Source organism: Notothenia rossii (assembly GCF_949606895.1).
Source record: "Notothenia rossii genome assembly, chromosome: 11".
Classification (NCBI taxonomy): Eukaryota; Metazoa; Chordata; class Actinopteri; order Perciformes; family Nototheniidae; genus Notothenia; species Notothenia rossii.
The window spans coordinates 45,834,745-45,842,655 of record NC_136910.1 but is presented as its reverse complement, the minus strand read 5'-3'; positions in this window follow the sequence as shown (position 1 = coordinate 45,842,655).

Sequence of the window (7,911 nt, the reverse complement as noted above, 5' to 3'; positions counted from 1 at the left end):
AGGAAAAGCTGCAGTGGTTGAGGGTATTGCATTCCTGTCCCGTAGCAGAAGGACCAACCCTCCTCAGGCACACCATCTCTCCCCCAACCCCCTTTTACCCTGTAAATTATGGCAGCACTTTAGCTAATGAAAGAGTTGAAGACCAGGCACTAATAAAAGCCATTAAGTGAATAAAGCACTTCCCCTCTAACAAAATTAAAGAATCTACCCATTTGGAGAGGGAGGACTTTGAATTAATATTTATGAAATGCGGAACCGGCGGCCCCCCCAAACACCCCAGCCACGTCCAATCCCAGCCTGAACAAGTCCTCCTTGCCAATGCACCTATCCCAAGAGAACATGGTCAACCCCTCCTTGCTTGAAGGAGGGGCAGGAGATGAGGACTTGAAGGGTGCTGAGGACGCAGCCAGGACAGTCTGTCTGCAGTTGAGCAAGCTTGAAGACCCCAAGACGCAGCTCGCATCTCAGAGTCTCCTTCCTCAGCCCTCAGCCCTCAGCCCTCAGCCCTCAGCGCGCTGAACCTCACACCGACTTTGGGACCAGAAGATGGAAAGGTGGGTTTCTTAGATAGAGCAGCTGGAGGTTTTCAGTAAGATAAAAAGTAAGTTTTGACTAGTTTATTATTTATAGTGTTGCATTGGTAATTTGTTGGGTTTTGACCCTTAGTCAAACTAAAGATTTGTTATACTTTGCTTTAAATCTGAATCTTTTAATGTTAAAGATCAAGAACAGTTGAACATTCTATAGTCAAATTAAGAGTCAGATTCTGAGATGCATGAGTTTGAAGTGCAACTTCTTTAAAACAGTGATAGTGATGATTCGTTTCAATTTTTGAGGAAAGAAAAACACTCCAAAAACAAGGTAAGAATCCATAATTATGTCTCACAATCATCAATGCATTAAAAACATCACGCCATCCCATCAGTCACACTGCATCCCTTTGAAACATCCTCATTGTTCTGAAAAACAGAGGTCTGTTTCACCGCCGTCGCCCACCATTTTCACCCAAAGAACTCCCATTTTCGTGCCATTTGGTCAACTAACAAACGCAGGGTTTCACTTTGGTGCATCAATATGCTTTGTGGTGTAATTTCATCACACAAAGTGGTTCAGTTGCCAGAGCTCTAAGTTGATTATCGCACCATGGCTTCTCATTTTAGTAAAAGGTCCCTGAGGAGCTGAAAGAGACACAAGAGAAGGTAACAAGATTGTTAAAGCTTTTGGAGAAACAGATGTCTCTTAGCTTGATGGTATCATGAATCTTGACATTGCACTCAGGGACCGTTAACATAGTTAGGACTAAATTGGCAGAAGGGCTTGTGTCTTTACTCTAAGAAGTCAGCAAACGTCTTCAAATGGACAACAGTAGTATAGCTATAACTATCATTCTTGAGTCCATTGGTATCTCTGGCCACCAAGTCTTAGGTTTTAGTCAATTAAATGTAACATTTCAAAGGCTGGACTCTATAAGATGTTGCGTTTCCCAACAAGTCACCGACAAATTACCCAAACTCGGTTTCCATTGATCAGTTGAATAGTACCCAACAGACTGATGGAAAACTAATTTGATTTAGCCACCATTCCTCAGGCCTGCTGTAAATCTTTTCCAGAAAACGTTAAATATTTGAACGTTTCTATCATTAAATTGTGATACTTTGTAGATTTTTTTACAATCGTGTTTCTTTGAGTTGGGCGCGACGGGCGGGAGGGTGTGGTTTGTCGCAGTTCGTGCGCAGGAAGGGTGTAGCCCTTTTTTCCGCAGTGAGTTTGACCTGTGACTAATCTTTTTCACACTGCAGATTATTTTAACTGCAACTGTTTAACTATCCTTTTTCTAATCATTGGTGAGATTTGTCTTTTTTAACAATATAGCCATTAGCATGGATCTCCGCCCTCACACCTTTGGACTTTTTCAAACTGTTGGACTGAAGGTACAAATCCAGCCATGGGATTGTCCTTCAAATGCAAGAAACTACTTTGACGATGATGTGTTTTAAGAGTTTTAATACTTGATGAATTGGTTGACTAAAAAGTTATATTACGTTTCACTGTTTTTCTCCACTTTATGGTAAGCCAAACAACAAAGCGTTCGTGTTCCTCGGATGCCTTTGAGCGGGATCACCTCTGATCTATGTTGGGTTTTCTGTCTCTGCCCAGGACCCCATTGTGCTTGATCTAACCATGCAGTGTATCTTCTGTCCATGGTTCTGCCAAGCACCTTGGAGGCTTGTGAGCACTCTCGGCAATTTAAAAAACTCAGATTTTAATTTTGAAGTCAGAAATGTAACGGTCCATTTTTTGAATTTGTGTACGAATAAACTGAACTCTAAAATCAAGCAATAAAACGTAGATATTTGGAGAGAATCAAGACTATAAAGTATGTTTAAAAAGGACTATCGTTATCTGAGAAGTTTGTTTTATTCTTAACCCTGTTGTTTTCTCTCATGATGTATTCCATATGTACAACCAATAAAGAACATTTTAACATCCTGTGTGTTTAATTGGGATTTTTTTTAATGTTGAATAAAGGTCAACATTGGATATAAAAAATATATACAAAGTGGGCCTCAAAGAATTTATAGCATTCATATAAATAAAACTGTCATTTTCTAAAAGCCGGTTGGTGTATAACATGGCAGATTTGTGGTAACGGATCAATTACTGTAAGTGCTCTGTGGCTTTCAATAATGGCTAATCATTTCAGACAGTTGAGGTCATATATTAAAACAACGGCACTCTGTTAAGACTGCGGACACATCACCGATCTGTAAATCAAACCATGTGATATAGACGCTCGTATGTTTCGTAGACGGAGTTTATGTTCTTGAAATGTTGATAGAAATCATGTTATCTTTGCTCCTATATAGTGCTATAGTGTCTATGTTCTCCCCTAAGTCAAGTCACAACTAGTACATTCAAACAATAAATGTAAAATTATAAAACCAGACTCATCCTTTCTTTATGACTCTTATTTCTTAATGATTCCGGTCTTTGTGCACTGCAGGCGTCATGACTACATACACTGATGAATATTGCTTCAAGACTTTTAAACTTGATTCTCTGCTAGAGTGTCCATTAAAGCGATGAAGTAGACAGATTTCTCTTGTCATGTTGTAAAGGGGCAAAGAGCTCTATCCTGGAGACATATTTATTCATGCATTTCTCATATCAAACATTATCCCTGAAAAACGTGACTGTTCTTTTTTGGAAGTTCAGCAGTGTGTGCCAGTTAAAATAAATATAGTCTATTTTTGGATTTGCTTTATGTGTATGGGATTGCACTCTCCCCGCGGATGAGTTCATGTCATTCCTAAATTGTATATAGGGGAGAGTGGGGTAAGTTGAGCCATTTTTTAGTTATGCTGTCCTCTAAGCAAGGAGAAATGACACATAGTACAAATGAAAACACACACCTATAATTCAGGATGTCTCCTATCAATGGCAATGATAATAATTAATATTTGATCAAGGGCAGTGAAAATATTACTTCTTAAAAAATGAAGTGTTACCCTGTAGCGAGTAACACTGTCTCCCTGCATCCAAGGAGACACCAGAGGTGGTGGTCTCATTGGATGCAGAGAAAGCGTTCGACAGGGTGGAGTGGGGCTTTCTATTTGAGGTCCTTAAGAGGTTCAGCCTCGGATCCAAAATTGTGTCGTGGATAGCATTGTTATACTCTTCACCCAAGGCTTCAGTGAATACTAACGGGATAAGTTCTCAATATTTTACACTAGGTAGAGGTACTCGCCAGGGTTGCCCTCTAAGCCCGTTACTATTCGCCATGGAAATCGAACCCCTATCAATTGCGCTTAAATCGGCCAGCTTTACACAAGGAATTACCAAATATGGCTCTGAACACATACTCTCGTTATACGCTGACGATTTACTATTGTTCATTTCTAACCCTATATCTACCATTCCTCAGATAATAGATCTGGTGCAAGCTAAACTTTTCCAAGAGTGAGTGTTTCCCCGTAAATGACCTGGCCCTTCAGATCCCCGATAGACTCATCACCTTCAAGATGTCTAGGAGTAATTTTAAGTATTTAGGCGTGAATATAAGTGGAAAACTCTCAGACCTTTACAAAGATAACATCCCACCACTAATTGACAAGCTCAAATATGATTTGGAAAGGTGGAATAATTTACATTTAACTATTGCCGGGAGGGTAAACTGTATCAAAATGAACGTTCTCCCTCGCTTTCTGTACCTCTTTCAATGTCTGCCAGTCTTCCTAACAAAATCACTTTTTCGTAAAATAGACACACTAATCTCCTCTTTTTTATGGCAAGGGAAGACTCCTAGAATTAGGAAAGAGCTTTTACAAAGGCATAGATCTACAGGAGGATTAGCGCTTCCAAATATAAGACACTACTATTGGGCAGCCAATATCCACAAAGTAATTATTTTGACTAAGGAACCAACATTGAGTTGGTGTGAGCTTGAAGCCAAATCCTGTCCGAATACCTCACTCTTGGCTTTGCTTACATCTACATTACCCAGCCGGCCAACTCAATATTTGAATAAACCGATTTTTGTTTCCACCCTAAGAATTTGGTCCCAATTCAGAAAGGCTCATGGACTCTGTGGATCCTCTAGACATAGTCCCATTTGCAACAACCATCTCTTTCTCCCCCCTTACACTGATGGGGCCTTCTCTATGTGGCAGAGATTAGGTCAGAATAAGGGACCTTTACATTAACAATGTTTTCGGTAGCTTTAGCCAACTCTCTGACAAATTTTGCCTCACAGGCACTCATCTATTTCGCTACTTCCAGGTCCGAAACTGGGTTAAACTAAACAACCCTTCCTTCCCCAATATCCCTCCGGATTCAATAATTGACTCAATTCTGGACACTCTAACAATCGAAAAAGGTTTGATTTCAAGAATTTAGAATTCCGTCTCCCGTCTCACAGAAACATCGCTTGGTAAAATCAAACAAGATTGGGAAGAGGAACTAGTCCAAGCTATAGATGATGAGGTCTGGGATTGCGCATTAGCGAGATTGAACAATAGTACGTCCTGTGCCAGGCTTAATCTTATACAATTAAAAGTTGTCCACCGTATGTATAACACCAACTCTAAACTCTCCAAAATATACCCAAATGTTACGGACACCTGTAACAGATGCCACATGTCACCAGCAAACATGACTCATATGTTTTGGTCTTGTCCTCGCCTACAAGGATACTGGACAAGCATTTTCGAACACCTTACTGAGGCCTTAGACGTGGTATTGACACCATGTGCAGAAACTGCCATTTTTGGAGTACTACCTGGCCACCGAATGTTGAAGAGGAAAACTAAAGACAGTATAGCCTTTGCATCTATCTTAGCACGTAGAAGAATACTCCTAGAATGGAAAACTTTTTAAATCTGTCTGGGGTTCTATGATAGCCTACATAGCTGAACTTAAGACACTAAATTAAGAAGAAAGGGGGGGAACTACGAATGTATGTGTATGTTTTTTTTATTTTTTATTATGTCTCTTTTTATCTGTTTGTTTTTGTTAAATGAATTTTTATTTATTTATTTGTTCTGTCTTTGTATACATGTATGTATGTAGGTACGTGTGTGTATGTATGTGTACATGTGTGTGGGTATGTACACACACGTATGTGTATATGTGGGTATACATACTGTATGTGAGTATATGGGTACAAGTATTACTGTTACTATTCTTTATTCCCTTATCTATACATTTTATTTTAATATTATCTTCTACATTACTTTAACCTATACATGTATCTATTTGATTTAGTTAGTTATTTAATTTATTAGCTAGGACCGGGAGAGGGGGGAAGGGGAAAAATAAATAAAAATATTGACTGTATAAATGTAAACTCATTGTGCCTGACTCAATAAAAATTTTTTTAAAAGATTTAACTAAAAAAAAGAAGTCTTGTGGCTCAACTTGCCCCAGTGTAGGGGTAAGTTGATCCAGGTCATGGGGTAAATTGAACCACTGTTCAAACCTGGGCATACCTGTTCAAACCTGGGCATACCTACAACAAATCTTAAAGGTAACTTTAAACAATAAATAACAAACCAAATACAAGCTTAGTTTTTCAAATATTTTTAATATACATTTCGATTGAATTGATTGACTTTTTTTTAACATGTTAAAAGGAAAAGTAATCATACAAATAGTGATACAATTTCATACATCTTACCAATCAAACACAGGGTAAATTCAACTTTAAAGGTCCCATGTCATGCTTTTCCGGTTATTACCCGTCCCCTTGTTATGAAAGTTTGTATGCATGTAAACGGTGTGCAGAGTCAAAACCCTCAAAGTACACACTGTTGCGAGTAAAACTCTAACACAGAAAATACCTCCCCAAAACGCCTCGTTGAAGATACGTCATTGTCCATTGTTTACTTCCTGGGTATTGTGACGTAGGAATGGCCAGTAGCCGCGCCCAGAGCTATGACGCGATACGGTCATGTGTTACCCGGAACCAAATGGACCAATCCGTGGAGCCGTTACGTTACGTCCGCGGAGCCGTTACATTAAGCCCCCGCTGATTGGTCCAAATTGACCAATCCACGGACTTCGTCACACACACACAGTGCAGCCAGCTCTGCTGATTTCTCCTCCCTGGCTGCAGGCTGATAACAGACAGTTGGGACCGTGGCGAAATTCTCTCTGCAGACCCATTCTCACAGCGTTTATGAAGCTTTTTCTTACTCAATATCAAGCCAAACTTATTGTTTTTACTTCGGCTGTGACTTTGTGTATCGCTTAACAAGGAAACCACACCTCCACGGAGCTCAGCGCGATTCACAACGTCCCGATCAATCAGACCACACTGTGCTCACAGTGCACCTCAGTGAATACACGTAGTTTACAGAGATGCTGTATGAGAAACCAATGTGAGTTTGGAAAATTGCACAATATAAATCTATTTTAGTAGACCTCAACAATGGAATTATGATCAGTGGAAATGGCCATGACATGGGACCTTTAAATGTAGCCTACAATGAGCTCTTATTATCAACTTGGCCTACTTTCATTAATTTCTCCATTGAAAAACTGGCTCAACTTACCCCAAGGCCCATGGTTCACTTTACCCAATAGCCACCATTTTAGAAAAAATAGCCTAGCATTTAAATTCAGTCATCTTTAGCTTAATAATGATTCACATGGTTTAATACGTTGCCAACACATCAATATACAATATGTGTGTTTAAACCTGGATACTTTTTTGTTGACATGACCGCCGATATAGCTGACATCTAGAACATTTACTTTGACAAGCAAAACACGTTTTTTTGTAAAAATGTTTACTTACCAGATCACAATGAGTATCTCTCTTTCACAGGCAATGAGAAATGGGTGGAGCTTGCAATTTCTGGTCACTTGATTAAAACTATAAGGCGTTGCCTGGTTACAGGGGGTGGTTCAACTTACCCACTGGCTCAACTTACCCCCTTCTCCCCTACCATCATAAATGCAGTTCTTATATTTTATTATTTTAAAATGCAATTAATAAAATGCATTTCTGGAAGAAAACAACAATAGAATTGTTTTATCATCAGACAATTTTCTTGTCATAGAAGGAAAAGCATCAGTGTACTAACATTAAGGATGGCTTTGTTAAGTGTCCCAGTTAATAAAGGACCCTGAACTGCAGAAGGAATTCAGCCATCAATCATTTAGTATTTACACAAACTGTTACATGTCAAAAATCAATGTAAGAACTTTCGAAGATTATCTTGGCAAACAGAATCGGCACATGTTTCCTTCAAGTAAGTAAATATAAACAATATTCAATAAGCCTCTCAAAACAAAAACCTATCAACACCGAAGTATTTCTGTGTGGTCCTTTACTTATTTTTAACAAAATCATGAAATAAATCTATATTTAAAGTATGCTTAAAATATCACATCTTATTCAAAAATGCT